Below are 16,253 nucleotides of genomic sequence, written 5' to 3'. Positions count from 1 at the left end.
GGGTATGGCGGTGAACTTCTTGAGTTGCAGCAAGGGTGTGAAAGACCCTTTCGAAGTTCCAGAGGTTAGGTGTCATTAGTCTCCAGACGCCTCATCGGAAATAGGCCTCATCTCGCCTGGAAGGGAGAACTTCCTGGATTTTCTCGAGTTTCGGCAGGTGTTCTCGAGTTACGACGGGGACCTCAGGGACCCGCCCTGGTGGCCTCAGAAGAGGCCAGTCCCCATGCGAGTTGCTAGGGGGCCTCTCGGTATTCCTCTCCCATCGATACCGGGGCCAAAAACCTTGTGTGGAGTTAGGGCCGCAACCGAGGATTCCTTTCAGTGGCTGATATGGATCTTTGGGTACTTCTGGAGTCTCGATAGGGGAGACAGGCCTCATCTCGAATGGGGGCATGCACGTGCGCTTTCCTTCCAGGCTGTAGCAGCAATGTCACGCTTCCCATCGCGTGGATCAAAGGATCTGTGGTTTTCCCTCGAGGCTTTCCCACAGGGCTGTCCCACGTGCCACCGTGGTGTGAGTCGATCCTCGGCGTGAAAGATGAGCCAGTGCAGGGCAAAGAGGTTCCTCTGGAATGGACTGAGACATCTGGGGGACTCTTGAAATGGTGGTACGACCATGCAGTTCCTCTCGCCTTTCTTGTTGAGAGTGCCTCCTCTTGAGATGCGACGGGAACGCCGGGAATTCTTTCCCGTTGAAAGCAGGGAAAGGATCCCACATCTCGAGCTACGAGGGGGAAACGGGGCTCCTCTGGATGTGGGCGGGACCATCGTGCTTCCTCTCGAGTGGAGACGGGTATGGCGGTGAACTTCTTGAGTTGCAGAAAGGGTGTGAAAGACCCTTTCGAAGTTCCAGATGTTAGGTGTCATTAGTCTCTAGACGCCTGATCGGAAATAGGCCTCATCTCGCCTGGAAGGGAGAACTTCCTGGATTTTCTCGAGTTGCGGCAGGTGTTCTCGAGTTACGACGGGGAAATCAGGGACCCGCCCTGGTGGCCTCAGGAGAGGCCAGTCCCCAGGCGAGTTGCTAGGGGGCCTCTGGGGATTCCTCTCCCGTCGATACCCGGGCCAAAAACCTTGTGTGGAGTCAGGGCCGCAACCGAGGATTCCTCTCACGGGCTGATATGGATCTTTGGGTACTTCTGGAGTCTCGCCAGGGGAGACAGGCCTCATCTCGAGTGGGGGCATGCACGTGAGCTTTCCTTCCAGGCTGTAGCAGCAATGTCACGCTTCCCGTCGCGTGGATCAAAGAATCTGTGGTTTTCCCTCGAGGCTTTCCCTCGAGGCTTTCCCACAGGGCTGTCCCACGTGCCACCGTGGTGTGAGTCGATCCTCGGCGTGAAAGATGAGCCAGTGCAGGGCAAAGAGGTTCCTCTGGAATGGACTGAGACATCTGGGGGACTCTTGGAATGGTGGTACGACCATGGAGTTCCTCTCGCCTTTCCTGTTGAGAGTGCCTCCTCTTGAGATGCGACGGGAACGCCGGGAATTCTTTCCCGTTGAAAGCAGGGAAAGGATCGCTCATCTCGAGCTAGGAAGGGGAAACGGGGCTCCTCTGGATGTGGGCGGGACCATCGTGCTTCCTCTAGAGTGGAGACGGGTATGGCGGTGAACTTCTTGAGTTGCAGCAAGGGTGTGAAAGGCCCTTTCGAAGTTCCAGAGTTTAGGTGTCATTAGTCTCCAGACGCCTCATCGGAAATAGGCCTCATCTCGCCTGGAAGGGAGAACTTCCTGGATTTTCTCGAGTTGTGGCAGGTGTTCTCGAGTTACGACGGGGACCTCAGGGACCCGCCCTGGTGGCCTCAGGAGAGGCCAGTCCCCATGCGAGTTGCTAGGGGCCCTCTCGGGATTCCTCTCCCGTCGATACTGGGGCCAAAAACCTTGTGTGGTGTCAAGGCCGGAACCGAGGATTTCTCTCAGGGGCTGACATGGATCTTTGGGTACTTCTGGAGTCTCCCCAGGGGAGTCAGGCCTTGTCTCGAGTCGGGGTATGCACGTGCGCTTTCCTTCCATGTTGTAGCAGCAATGTCCCGCTTCCCGTGGCGTGGATCAAAGGATCTGTGGTTTTCCCTCGAGGCTTTCCCTCGAGGCTTTCCCACAGGGCTGTCCCACGTGCCACCGTGGTGTGAGTCGATCCTCGGCGTGAAAGATGAGCCAGTGTAGGGCAAAGAGCTTCCTCTGGAATGGACTGAGACATCTGGGGGACTCTTGGAATGGTGGTACGACCATGGAGTTCCTCTCGCCTTTCCTGTTGAGAGTGCCTCCTCTTGAGATGCGACGGGAACGCCGGGAATTCTTTCCCGTTGAAAGCAGGGAAAGGATCCCACATCTCGAGCTACGAGGGGGAAACGGGGCTCCTCTGGATGTGGGCGGGACCATCGTGCTTCCTCTCGAGTGGAGACGGGTATGGCGGTGAACTTCTTGAGTTGCAGAAAGGGTGTGAAAGACCCTTTCGAAGTTCCAGATGTTAGGTGTCATTAGTCTCTAGACGCCTGATCGGAAATAGGCCTCATCTCGCCTGGAAGGGAGAACTTCCTGGATTTTCTCGAGTTGCGGCAGGTGTTCTCGAGTTACGACGGGGAAATCAGGGACCCGCCCTGGTGGCCTCAGGAGAGGCCAGTCCCCAGGCGAGTTGCTAGGGGGCCTCTGGGGATTCCTCTCCCGTCGATACCCGGGCCAAAAACCTTGTGTGGAGTCAGGGCCGCAACCGAGGATTCCTCTCACGGGCTGATATGGATCTTTGGGTACTTCTGGAGTCTCGCCAGGGGAGACAGGCCTCATCTCGAGTGGGGGCATGCACGTGCGCTTTCCTTCCAGGCTGTAGCAGCAATGTCACGCTTCCCGTCGCGTGGATCAAAGGATCTGTGGTTTTCCCTCGAGGCTTTCCCTCGAGGCTTTCCCACAGGGCTGTCCCACGTGCCACCGTGGTGTGAGTCGATCCTCGGCGTGAAAGATGAGCCAGTGCAGGGCAAAGAGGTTCCTCTGGAATGGACTGAGACATCTGGGGGACTCTTGGAATGGTGGTACGACCATGGAGTTCCTCTCGCCTTTCCTGTTGAGAGTGCCTCCTCTTGAGATGCGACGGGAACGCCGGGAATTCTTTCCCGTTGAAAGCAGGGAAAGGATCGCTCATCTCGAGCTAGGAAGGGGAAACGGGGCTCCTCTGGATGTGGGCGGGACCATCGTGCTTCCTCTAGAGTGGAGACGGGTATGGCGGTGAACTTCTTGAGTTGCAGCAAGGGTGTGAAAGGCCCTTTCGAAGTTCCAGAGTTTAGGTGTCATTAGTCTCCAGACGCCTCATCGGAAATAGGCCTCATCTCGCCTGGAAGGGAGAACTTCCTGGATTTTCTCGAGTTGTGGCAGGTGTTCTCGAGTTACGACGGGGACCTCAGGGACCCGCCCTGGTGGCCTCAGGAGAGGCCAGTCCCCATGCGAGTTGCTAGGGGCCCTCTCGGGATTCCTCTCCCGTCGATACTGGGGCCAAAAACCTTGTGTGGTGTCAAGGCCGGAACCGAGGATTTCTCTCAGGGGCTGACATGGATCTTTGGGTACTTCTGGAGTCTCCCCAGGGGAGTCAGGCCTTGTCTCGAGTCGGGGTATGCACGTGCGCTTTCCTTCCATGTTGTAGCAGCAATGTCCCGCTTCCCGTGGCGTGGATCAAAGGATCTGTGGTTTTCCCTCGAGGCTTTCCCTCGAGGCTTTCCCACAGGGCTGTCCCACGTGCCACCGTGGTGTGAGTCGATCCTCGGCGTGAAAGATGAGCCAGTGTAGGGCAAAGAGCTTCCTCTGGAATGGACTGAGACATCTGGGGGACTCTTGGAATGGTGGTACGACCATGGAGTTCCTCTCGCCTTTCCTGTTGAGAGTGTCTCCTCTTGAGATGCGACGGGAACGCCGGGAATTCTTTCCCGTTGAAAGCAGGGAAAGGATCCCTCATCTCGAGCTACGAGGGGAAACGGGGCTCCTCTGGATGTGGGCGGGACCATCGTGCTTCCTCTAGAGTGGAGACGGGTATGGCGGTGAACTTCTTGAGTTGCAGCAAGGGTGTGAAAGACCCTTTCGAAGTTCCAGAGGTTAGGTGTCATTAGTCTCCAGACGCCTCAACGGAAATAGGCCTCATCTCGCCTGGAAGGGAGAACTTCCTGGATTTTCTCGAGTTTCGGCAGGTGTTCTCGAGTTACGACGGGGACCTCAGGGACCCGCCCTGGTGGCCTCAGGAGAGGCCAGTCCCCATGCGAGTTGCTAGGGGGCCTCTCGGTATTCCTCTCCCATCGATACCGGGGCCAAAAACATTGTGTGGAGTTAGGGCCGCAACCGACGATTCCTTTCAGTGGCTGATATGGATCTTTGGGTACTTCTGGAGTCTCGCCAGGGGAGACAGGCCTCATCTCGAATGGGGGCATGCACGTGCGCTTTCCTTCCAGGCTGTAGCAGCAATGTCACGCTTCCCATCGCGTGGATCAAAGGATCTGTGGTTTTCCCTCGAGGCTTTCCCACAGGGCTGTCCCACGTGCCACCGTGGTGTGAGTCGATCCTCGGCGTGAAAGATGAGCCAGTGCAGGGCAAAGAGGTTCCTCTGGAATGGACTGAGACATCTGGGGGACTCTTGAAATGGTGGTACGACCATGCAGTTCCTCTCGCCTTTCTTGTTGAGAGTGCCTCCTCTTGAGATGCGACGGGAACGCCGGGAATTCTTTCCCGTTGAAAGCAGGGAAAGGATCCCACATCTCGAGCTACGAGGGGGAAACGGGGCTCCTCTGGATATGGGCGGGACCATCGTGCTTCCTCTCGAGTGGAGACGGGTATGGCGGTGAACTTCTTGAGTTGCAGAAAGGGTGTGAAAGACCCTTTCGAAGTTCCAGATGTTAGGTGTCATTAGTCTCTAGACGCCTCATCGGAAATAGGCCTCATCTCGCCTGGAAGGGAGAACTTCCTGGATTTTCTCGAGTTGCGGCAGGTGTTCTCGAGTTACGACGGGGAAATCAGGGACCCGCCCTGGTGGCCTCAGGAGAGGCCAGTCCCCAGGCGAGTTGCTAGGGGGCCTCTGGGGATTCCTCTCCCGTCGATACCCGGGCCAAAAACCTTGTGTGGAGTCAGGGCCGCAACCGAGGATTCCTCTCACGGGCTGATATGGATCTTTGGGTACTTCTGGAGTCTCGCCAGGGGAGACAGGCCTCATCTCGAGTGGGGGCATGCACGTGCGCTTTCCTTCCAGGCTGTAGCAGCAATGTCACGCTTCCCGTCGCGTGGATCAAAGGATCTGTGGTTTTCCCTCGAGGCTTTCCCTCGAGGCTTTCCCACAGGGCTGTCCCACGTGCCACCGTGGTGTGAGTCGATCCTCGGCGTGAAAGATGAGCCAGTGCAGGGCAAAGAGGTTCCTCTGGAATGGACTGAGACATCTGGGGGACTCTTGGAATGGTGGTACGACCATGGAGTTCCTCTCGCCTTTCCTGTTGAGAGTGCCTCCTCTTGAGATGCGACGGGAACGCCGGGAATTCTTTCCCGTTGAAAGCAGGGAAAGGATCGCTCATCTCGAGCTAGGAAGGGGAAACGGGGCTCCTCTGGATGTGGGCGGGACCATCGTGCTTCCTCTAGAGTGGAGACGGGTATGGCGGTGAACTTCTTGAGTTGCAGCAAGGGTGTGAAAGGCCCTTTCGAAGTTCCAGAGTTTAGGTGTCATTAGTCTCCAGACGCCTCATCGGAAATAGGCCTCATCTCGCCTGGAAGGGAGAACTTCCTGGATTTTCTCGAGTTGCGGCAGGTGTTCTCGAGTTACGACGGGGACCTCAGGGACCCGCCCTGGTGGCCTCAGGAGAGGCCAGTCCCCATGCGAGTTGCTAGGGGGCCCCTCGGTATTCCTCTCCCATCGATACCGGGGCCAAAAACCTTGTGTGGAGTTAGGGCCGGAACCGAGGATTCCTTTCAGTGGCTGATATGGATCTTTGGGTACTTCTGGAGTCTCGCCAGGGGAGACAGGCCTCATCTCGAGTGGGGGCATGCACGTGCGCTTTCCTTCCAGGCTGTAGCAGCAATGTCACGCTTCCCATCGCGTGGATCAAAGGATCTGTGGTTTTCCCTCGAGGCTTTCCCACAGGGCTGTCCCACGTGCCACCGTGGTGTGAGTCGATCCTCGGCGTGAAAGATGAGCCAGTGCAGGGCAAAGAGGTTCCTCTGGAATGGACTGAGACATCTGGGGGACTCTTGGAATGGTGGTACGACCATGGAGTTCCCCTCGCCTTTCCTGTTGAGAGTGCCTCCTCTTCAGATGCGACGGGAACGCCAGGAATTCTTTCCCGTTGAAAGCAGGGAAAGGATCCCTCATCTCGAGCTACGAGGGGGAAACGGGGCTCCTCTGGATGTGGCCGGGACCATCGTGCTTCCTCTCGAGTGGAGACGGGTGTGGCGGTGAACTTCTTGAGTTGCAGCAAGGGTGTGAAAGACCCTTTCGAAGTTCCAGAGATTAGGTGTCATTAGTCTCCAGACGCCTCATCGGAAATAGGCCTCATCTCGCCTGGAAGGGGCAACTTCCTGGAATTTCTCGAGTTGTGGCAGGTGTTCTCGAGTTACGACGGGGACCTCAGGGACCCGCCCTGGTGGCCTCAGGAGAGGCCAGTCCCCATGCGAGTTGCTAGGGGGCCTCTCGGGATTCCTCTCCCGTCGATACCGGGGCAAAAACCTTGTGTGGAGTCAGGGCCGGAACCGAGGATTCCTCTCAGGGGCTGACATGGATCTTTGGGTACTTCTGGAGTCTCCCCAGGGGAGTCAGGCCTCGTCTTGAGTCGGGGCATGCACGTGCACTTTCCTTCCAGGCTGTAGCAGCAATGTCACGCTTCCCGTGGCGTGGATCAAAGGATCTGTGGTTTTCCCTCGAGGCTTTCCCTCGAGGCTTTCCCACAGGGCTGTCCCACGTGCCACCGTGGTGTGAGTCGATCCTCGGCGTGAAAGATGAGCCAGTGCAGGGCAAAGAGGTTCCTCTGGAATGGACTGAGACATCTGGGGGACTCTTGGAATGGTGGTACGACCATGGAGTTCCTCTCGCCTTTCCTGTTGAGAGTGCCTCCGCTTGAGATGCGACGGGAACGCCGGGAATTCTTTCCCGTTGAAAGCAGGGAAAGGATCGCTCATTTCGAGCTAGGAGGGGGAAACGGGGCTCCTCTGGATGTGGGCGGGACCATCGTGCTTCCTCTCGAGTGGAGACGGGTATGGCGGTGAACTTCTTGAGTTGCAGCAAGGGTGTGAAAGACCCTTTCGAAGTTCCAGAGGTTAGGTGTCATTCGTCTCCAGACGCATCATCGGAAATAGGCCTCATCTCGCCTAGAAGGGAGAACTTCCTGGATATTCTCGAGTTGTGGCAGGTGTTCTCGAGTTATGACGGGGACCTCAGGGACCCGCCCTGGTGTCCTCAGTAAAGGCCAGTCCCCATGCGAGTTGCTAGGGGGCCTCTCGGGATTCCTCTCCCGTCGATACCGGGGCCAAAAACCTTGTCTGGAGTCAGGGCCGGAACCGAGGATTCCTCTCAGGGGCTGACATGGATCTTTGGGTATTTCTGGAGTCTCCCCAGGGGAGTCAGGCCTCGTCTCGAGTGGGGGCATGCACGTGTGCTTTCCTTCCAGGCTGTAGCAGCAATGTCACGCTTCCCGTGGCGTGGATCAACGGATCTGTGGTTTTCCCTCGAGGCTTTCCCACAGGGCTGTCCCACGTGCCACTGTGGTGTGAGTCGACTTCTCCGTGAAAGATGAGCCAGTGCAGGGCAAAGAGGTTCCTCTGGAATGGAAAGAGACATCTGAGGGACTCTTGGAATGGTGGTACGGCCATGGAGTTCCTCTCGCCTTTCCTGTTGAGAGTGCCTCCTCTTGAGATGCGACGGGAACGCAGGAATTCTTTCCCGTTGAAAGCAGGGAAAGGATCCCTCATCTCGATCTCCGAGGGGGAAACGGGGCTCCTCTGGATGGGGGCGGGACCATCGTTCTTCCTCTCGAGTGGAGATGGGTATGGCGGTGAACTTCTTGAGTTGCAGCAAGGGTGTGAAAGACCCTTTCGAAGTTCCAGAGGTTAGGTGTCATTAGTCTCCAGAGGCCTCATCGGAAATAGCCCTCATCTCGCTGGAAGGGAGAACTTCCTGGATTTTCTCGAGTTGCGGCAGGTGTTCTCGAGTTACGACGGGGACCTCAGGGACCCGCCCTGGTGGCCTCAGGAGAGGCCAGTCCCCATGCGAGTTGCTAGGGGGCCTCTCGGGATTCCTCTCCCGTCGATACCCGGGCCAAAAACCTTGTGTGGAGTCTGGGCCGGAACCGAGGATTCCTCTCTCGGGCTGATATGGATCTTTGGGTACTTCTGGAGTCTCGCCAGGGGAGAAAGGCCTCATCTCGAGTGGGGGCATGCACGTGCACTTTCCTTCCAGGCTGTAGCAGCAATGTCACGCTTCCCATCGCGTGGATCAAAGGATCTGTGGTTTTCCCTCGAGGCTTTCCCTCGAGGCTTTCCCACAGGGCTGTCCCACGTGCCACCGTGGTGTGAGTCGATCCTCGGCGTGAAAGCTGAGCCAGTGCAGGGCAAAGAGGTTCCTCTGGAATGGACTGAGACATCTGGGGGACTCTTGGAATGGTGGTACGACCATGGAGTTCCTCTAGCCTTTCCTGTTGAGAGTGCCTCCTCTTGAGATGCGACGGGAACGCCGGGAATTCTTTCCCGTTGAAAGCAGGGAAAGGATCCCTCATCTCGAGCTACGAGGGGGAAACGGGGCTCCTCTGGATGTGGGCGGGACCATCGTGCATCCTCTAGAGTGGAGACGGGTATGGCGGTGAACTTCTTGATTTGCAGCAAGGGTGTGAAAGACCCTTTCGAAGTTCCAGAGGTTAGGTGTCATTTGTCTCCAGACGCCTCATCGGAAATAGGCTTCATCTCGCCTGGAAGGGAGAACTTCCTGGATTTTCTCGAGTTGCGGCAGGTGTTCTCGAGGTACGACGGGGACCTCAGGGACCCGCCCTGGTGGCCTCAGGGGAGGCCAGTACCCATGCGAGTTGCTAGGGGGCCTCTCGGGATTAATCTCCCGTCGATACCGGGGCCAAAAACCTTGTGTGGAGTCAGGGCCGGAACCGAGGATTCCTCTCAGGCGCTGACATGGATGTTTGGGTACTTCTGGAGTCTCCCCAGGGGAATCAGGCCTCGTCTCGAGTGGGGGCATGCACGTGCGATTTCCTTCCAGGCTGTAGCAGCAATGTCACACATCCCGTCGCGTGGAGTAATGGATCTGTGGTTTTCCATCGAGGCTTTCCCACAGGGCTGTCCCACGTGCCACCGTGGTGTGAGTCGATCCTCGGCGTGAAAGATGAGCCAGTGCAGGGCAAAGAGGTTCCTCTGGAATGGACTGAGACATCTGGGGGACTCTTGGAATGGTGGTACGACCATGGAGTTCCACTCGCCTTTCCTGTTGAGAGTGCCTCCTCTTGAGATGCGACGGGAACGCCGGGAATTCTTTCCCGTTGAAAGCAGGGAAAGGATCCCTCATCTCGAGCTCCGAGGGGGAAACGGGGCTCCTCTGGATGTGGGCGGGACCATCGTGCTTCCTCTCGAGTGGAGACGGGTATGGCGGTGAACTTCTTGAGTTGCAGCAAGGGTGTGAAAGACCCTTTCGAAGTTCCAGAGGTTAGGTGTCATTAGTCTCCAGACGCCTCATCGGAAATAGGCCTCATCTCGCCTGGAAGGGAGAACTTCCTGGATTTTCTCGAGTTGCGGCAGGGTTTCTCGAGTTACGACGGGGACCTCAGGGACCCGCCCTGGTGGCCTCAGGAGAGGCCAGTCCCCATGCGAGTTGCTGGGAGGCCTCTCAGGATTCCTCTCCCGTCGATACCGGGGCCAAAAACCTTGTGTGGAGTCAGGGCCGGAACCGAGAATTGCTCTCAAGGGCTGACATGGATCTTTGGGTACTTCTGGAGTCTCCCCAGGGGAGTCAGGCCTCGTCTCGAGTGGGGGCATGCACGTGCGCTTTCCTTCCAGGCTGTAGCAGCAATGTCACGCTTCCCGTCGCGTAGATCAAAGGATCTGTGGTTTTTCCTCGAGGCTTTCCCTCGAGGCTTTCCCACAGGGCTGTCCCACGTGCCACCGTGGTGTGAGTCGATCCTCGGCGTGAAAGATGAGCCAGTGCAGGGCAAAGAGGTTCCTCTGGAATGGACTGAGACATCTGGGGGACTCTTGGAATGGTGATACGACCATGGAGTTCCTCTCGCCTTTCCTGTTGAGAGTGCCTCCTCTTGAGATGCGACGGGAACGCCGGGAATTCTTTCCCGTTGAAAGCAGGGAAAGGATCCCTCATCTCGAGCTACGAGAAGGATACGGGGCTCCTCTGGATGTGCGCGTGATCATCGTGCTTCCTCTCGATTGGAGATGGGTATGGCGGTGAACTTCTTGAGTTGCCGCAAGGGTGTGAAAGACCCTTTCGAATTTCCAGAGGTTAGGTGTCATTACTCTCCAGACGCCTCATCGGAAATTGGCCTCATCTCGCCTGTAAGGGAGAACTTCCTGGATTTTCTCGAGCTGCGGCAGGTGTTCTCGAGATACGACGGGGACATCAGGGACCCGCTCTGGTGGCCTCTGGAAAGGCCAGTCCCCATGCGAGTTGCTAGGGGGCCTCTAGGGATTCCTCTCCCGTCGATATTGGGGCCAAAAACCTTGTGTGGAGTCAGGGCCGGAACCGAGGATTCCTCTCAGGGGCTGACATGAATCTTTGAGTACTTCTGGAGTCTCCCCAGGGGAGTCAGGCCTCGTCTCGAGTGGGGCATGGACGTGCGCTTTCCTTCCAGACTGTAGCAGCAATGTCACGCTTCCCGTCGCGTGGATCAAAGGATCTGTGGTTTTCCCTCGAGGCTTTCCCACAGGGCTGCCCCACGTGCCACCTTGGTGTGAGTCGATCCTCGGCGTGAAAGATGAGCCAGTGCAGGGCAAAGAGGTTCCTCTGGAATGGACTGAGACATCTGGGGGACTCCTGGAATGGTGGTACGACCATGGAGTTCCTCTCGCCTTTCCTGTTGAGAGTGCCTCCTCTTGAGATGCGACGGGAACGCCGGGAATTCTTTCCCGTTGAAAGCAGGGAAAGGATCCCTCATCTCGAGCTCCGAGGGGGAAACGGGGCTCCTCTGGATGTGGGCGGGACCATCGTGCTTCCTCTAGAGTGGAGATGGGTATGGCGGTGAACTTCTTGAGTTGCAGCAAGGGTGTGAAAGACCCTTTCGAAGTTCCAGAGGTTAGGTGTCATTAGTCTCCAGACGCCTCATCGGAAATAGGCCTCATCTCGCCTGGAAGGGAGAACTTCCTGGATTTTCTCGAGTTGCGGGAGGTGTTCTAGAGTTAAGACGGGGACCTCGGGGACCCGCCCTGGTGGCCTCAATAGAGGACAGTCCCCATGCGTGTTGCTAGGTGGCCTCTCGGGATTCCTCTCCCGTCGATACCGGGGCCAAAAAACTTGTGTGGAGTCAGGGCCGGAACCGAGGATTCCTCTCAGGGGCTGACATGGATCTTTGGGTACTTCTGGAGTCTCCCCAGGGGAGTCAGGCCTCATCTCGAGTGGGGACATGCACGTGCGCTTTCCTTCGAGGCTGTAGCAGCAATGTCACGCTTCCCGTCGCGTGGATCAAAGGATCTGTGGTTTTCCCTCGAAGCTTTCCCTCGAGGCTTTCCCACAGGGCTGTCCCACGTGCCACCGTGGTGTGAGTCGATCCTAGGCGTGAAAGATGAGCCAGTGCAGGGCAAAGAGGTTCCTCTGGAATGGACTGAGACATCGGGGGGACTCTAGGCATGGTGGTACGACCATGGAGTTCCTCAAGCCTTTCCTGTTGAGAGTGCCTCCTCTTGAGATGCGACGAGAACGCCGGGAATTCTTTCCCGTTGAAAGCAGGGAAAGGATCCCTCATCTCGAGCTACGAGGGGGAAACTTGGCTCCTCTGGATGTGGGCGGGACCGTCGTGCTTCCTCTCGAGTGGAGATGGGTATGGCGGTGAACTTCTTGAGTTGCAGCAAGGGTGTGAAAGACCCTTTCGAAGTTCCAGAGGTTAGGTGTCATTAGTCTCCAGACGCCTCATCGGAAATAGGCCTCATCTCGCCTGGAAGGGAGAACTTCCTGGATTTTTTTGAGTTGCGGCAGGTGTTCTCGATTACGACGGGGACCTCAGGGACCCGCCCTGATGGCCTCAGGAGAGGCCAGGTCCATGCGAGTTGCTAGGTGGCCTCTCGGGATTCCTCTCCTGTCGATACCGGGGCCAAAAATCTTGTGTGGAGTCAGGGCCGGAACCGAGGATTCCTCTCAGGGGTGACATGGATCTTTGGGTACTTCTGGAGTCTCCCCAGAGGAGTCAGGCCACGTCTCGAGCGGGGGCATGCACGTGCGCTTTCCTTCCAGGCTGTAGCCGGAATGTGACGCTTCCCGTCGCGTGGATCAAAGGATCTGTGGTTTTCCCTCGAGGCTTTCCCTCGAGGCTTTCCCACAGGGCTGTCCCACGTGCCACCGTGGTGTGAGTCGATCCTCGGCGTGAAAGATGAGCCAGTGCAGGGCAAAGAGGTTTCTCTGGAATGGACTGAGACATCTGGGGGACTCTTGGAATGGTGGTACGACCATGGAGTTCCTCTCGCCTTTCCTGTTGAGAGTGCCTCCTCTTGAGATGCGACGTGAATGCCGGGAATTCTTTCCCGTTGAAAGCAGGGAAAGGATCCCTCATCTCGAGCTACGAGGGGGAAACGGGGCTCCTCTGGATGTGGGCGGGACCATCGTGCTTCCTCTCGTGTGGAGACGGGTATGGCGGTGAACTTCTTGAGTTGCAGCAAGGGTGTGAAAGACCCTTTCGAAGTTCCAGAGGTTAGGTGTCATTAGTCTCCAGACGCCTCATCGGAAATAGGCCTCATCTCGCCTGGAAGGGAGAACTTCCTGGATTTTCTCGAGTTGCGGCAGGTGTTCTCGAGTTACGACGGGGACCTCAGGGACCCGCCCTGGTGGCCTCAGGAGAGGCAATTCCCCATGCGAGTTGCTAGGGGGCCTCTCGGGATTCCTCTTCTGTCGATACCGGGGCCAAAAACCTTGTTTGGAGTCAGGGCCGGATCCGAGGATTCCTCTCAGGGGCTGACATGGATCTTTGGGTACTTCTGGAGTCTCCCCAGGGGAGTCAGGCCTTGTCTCGAGTGGGGGCATGCACGTGCGCTTTCCTTACAGGCTGTAGCAGCAATGTCACGCTTCCCGTGGCGTGGATCAAAGGATCTGTGGTTTTCCCTCGAGGCTTTCCCACAGGGCTGTCCCACGTGCCACCGTGGTGTGAGTCGATCCTTGGCGTGAAAGATGAGCCAGTGCAGGGCAAAGAGGTTCCTCTGGAATGGACTGAGACATCTGGGGGACTCTTGGAATGGTGGTACGACCATGGAGTTCCTCTCGGCTTTTCTGTTGAGAGTGCCTCCTCTTGAGATGCGACGGGAACGCCGGGAATTCTTTCCCGTTGAAAGCAGGGAAAGGATCCCTCATCCCGAGCTCCGAGGGGGAAACGGGGCTCCTCTGGATGTGGGCGAGACCATCGTGCTTCCTCTCGAGTGGAGACGGGTATGGCGGTGAACTTCTTGAGTTGCAGCAAGGGTGTGAAAGACCCTTTCGAAGTTCCAGAGGTTAGGTGTCATTAGTCTCCAGACGCCTCATCGGAAATAGGCCTCATCTTGCCTGGAAGGGAGAACTTCCTGGATTTTCTCGAGTTGCGGGAGGTGTTCTCGAGTTAAGACGGGGACCTCAGGGACCCGTCCTGGTGGCCTCAGCAAAGGCCAGTCCCCATGCGAGTTGCTAGGGGGCCTCTCGGGATTCCTCTCCCGTCGATACCGGGGCCAAAAACCTTGTGTGGAGTCAGGGCCGGAACCGAGGATTCCTCTCAGGGGTGACATGGTTCTTTGGGTACTTCTGGAGACTCCCCAGGGGAGTCAGGCCTCGTCTCGAGTGGGGGCATGCACGTGCGCTTTCCTTCCAGGCTGTAGCAGCAATGTCACGCTTCCCGTCGCGTGGATCAAAGGATCTGTGGTTTTCCCTCGAGGCTTTCCCTCGAGGCTTTCCCACAGGACTGTCCCACGTGCCACCGTGGTGTGAGTCGATCCTCGGCGTGAAAGATGAGCCAGTGCAGGGCAAAGAGGTTCCTCTTGAATGGACTGAGACATCTTGGGGACTCTTGGAATGGTGGTACGACCATGGAGTTCCTCTCGCCTTTTCTGTTGAGAGTGCCTCCTCTTGAGATGTGACGGGAACGCTGGGAATTCTTTCCCGTTGAAAGCAGAGAAAGGATCCCTCATCTCGAGCTACGAGGGGGAAACGGGGCTCCTCTGGATGTAGGCGGGACCATCGTGCTTCCTCTAGAGTGGAGACGGGTATGGCGGTGAACTTCTTGAGTTGCAGCAAGGGTGTGAAAGACCCTTTCGAAGTTCCAGAGGTTAGGTGTCATTAGTCTCCAGACGCCTCATCGGAAATAGGCCTCATCTCGCCTGGAAGGGAGAACTTCCTGGATTTTCTCGATTTGCGGGAGGTGTTCTAGAGTTAAGACGGGGACCTCAGGAACCCGCCCTGGTGGCCTCAATAGAGAACAGTCCCCATGCGTCTTGCTAGGTGGCCTCTCGTTATTCTTCTCCCGTCGATACCGGGGCCAAAAAACTTTTGTGGAGTCAGGGCCGGAACCGAGGATTCCTCTCAGGGGCTGACATGGATCTTTGGGTACTTCTGGAGTCTCCCCAGCTGAGTCAGGCCTCGTCTCGAGTGGGGACATGCACGTGCGCTTTCCTTCGAGGCTGTAGCAGCAATGTCACGCTTCCCGTGGCGTGGATCAAAGGATCTGTGGTTTTCCCTCGAGGCTTTCCCTCGAGGCTTTCCCACAGGGCTGTCCCACGTGCCACCGTGGTGTGAGTCGATCCTCGGCGTGAAAGATGAGCCAGTGCAGGGCAAAGAGGTTCGTCTGGAATGGACTGAGACATCTGGGGGACTCTTGGAATGGTGGTACGACCATGGAGTTCCTCTCGCCTTTCCTGTTGAGAGTGCCTCCTCTTGAGATGCGATGGGAACGCCGGGAATTCTTTCCCGTTGAATGCAGGGAAAGGATCCCTCATCTCGAGCTACGAGTGTGAAACGGGTCTCCTCTGGATGTGGGCGGGACCATCGTGCTTCCTCTCGAGTGGAGATAGGTATGGCGGTGAACTTCTTGAGTTGCAGCAAGGGTGTGAAAGACCCTTTCGAAGTTCCAGAGGTTGGGTGTCATTAGTCTCCAGACGCCTCATCGGAAATAGGCCTCATCTCGCCTGGAAGGGAGAACTTCCTGGATTTTCTCGAGTTGCGGCAGGTGTTCTCGAGTTACGACGGGGACCTCAGGGACCCGCCCTGATGGCCTCAGGAGAGGCCAGGCCCATGCGAATTGCTAGGGGGCCTCTCGGGATTCCTCTCCTGTCGATACCGGGGCCAAAAACCTTGTGTGGAGTCAGGGCCAGAACCGAGGATTCCTCTCAGGGGTGACATGGATCTTTGGGTACTTCTGGAGTCTCCCCAGGGGAGTCAGGCCTCGTCTCGAGTGGGGGCATGCACGTGCGCTTTCCTTCCAGGCTGTAGCAGCAATGTCACGCTTCCCGTCGCGTAGATCAAAGGATCTGTGGTTTTTCCTCGAGGGTTTCCCTCGAGGCTTTCCCACAGGGCTGTCCCACGTGCCACCGTGGTGTGAGTCGATCCTCGGCGTGAAAGATGAGCCAGTGCAGGGCAAAGAGATTCCTCTGGAATGGACTGAGACATCTGGGGGACTCTTGGAATGGTGGTACGACCATGGAGTTCCTCTCGCCTTTCCTGTTGAGAGTGCCTCCTGTTGAGATGCGACGGGAACGCCGGGAATTCTTTCCCGTTGAAAGCAGGGAAAGGATCCCTCATCTCGAGCTCCGAGGGGAAAACGGGGCTCCTCTGGATGTGGGCGGGACCATCGTGCTTCCTCTCGAGTGGAGACGGGTATGGCGGTGAACTTCTTGAGTTGCAGCAAGGGTGTGAAAGACCCTTTCGAAGTTCCAGAGGTTAGGTGTCATTAGTCTCCAGACGCCTCATCGGAAATAGGCCTCATCTCGCCTGGAAGGGAGAACTTCCTGGATTTTCTCGAGTTGCGGCAGGTGTTCTCGAGTTACGACGGGGACCTCAGGGACCCGCCCTGGTGGCCTCAGGAGAGGCCATTCCCCATTCGAGTTGCTAGGGGGCCTCTCGGGATTCCTCTTCTGTTGATACCGGGGCC

This window comes from Capricornis sumatraensis, unplaced genomic scaffold (assembly GCF_032405125.1).
Source record: "Capricornis sumatraensis isolate serow.1 unplaced genomic scaffold, serow.2 scaffold3, whole genome shotgun sequence".
NCBI lineage: Eukaryota > Metazoa > Chordata > Mammalia > Artiodactyla > Bovidae > Capricornis > Capricornis sumatraensis.
This window is presented reverse-complemented; position numbering follows the sequence as displayed.